Source organism: Setaria italica, chromosome IX (genome assembly GCF_000263155.2).
Source record: "Setaria italica strain Yugu1 chromosome IX, Setaria_italica_v2.0, whole genome shotgun sequence".
Lineage (NCBI taxonomy): Eukaryota > Viridiplantae > Streptophyta > Magnoliopsida > Poales > Poaceae > Setaria > Setaria italica.
In genome coordinates this window covers 7635586-7635875 of record NC_028458.1, presented here as the reverse complement: position 1 = coordinate 7635875, position 290 = coordinate 7635586, and positions in this window count along the sequence as shown.

Here is a 290-nt window from a genome sequence, read left to right as displayed (position 1 = left end):
CAGGTGGTCCCTCCGTGATCAGACGGTCAGAGAGACCCACCGGCCAGCTCGTGTCACCTGCAGAAATCTCGTTCCTGCGCTCGCTCGCACGCACAGCACAGCGTGGCCTGCAGGGTGTCGCGCAGGAGCAGGAGATGGGAATCGGCGCGGTTTTTTGTTTACTCCATGTTTGGGAAACACCTGTTAAAGTTTAACACCTGTCACATCGGATGTTTGGATGCTAATTAGGAGTACTAAACATAAGCTAATTACAAAACTAATTGCACAGATGGAGTATAATCGGGGTCGAA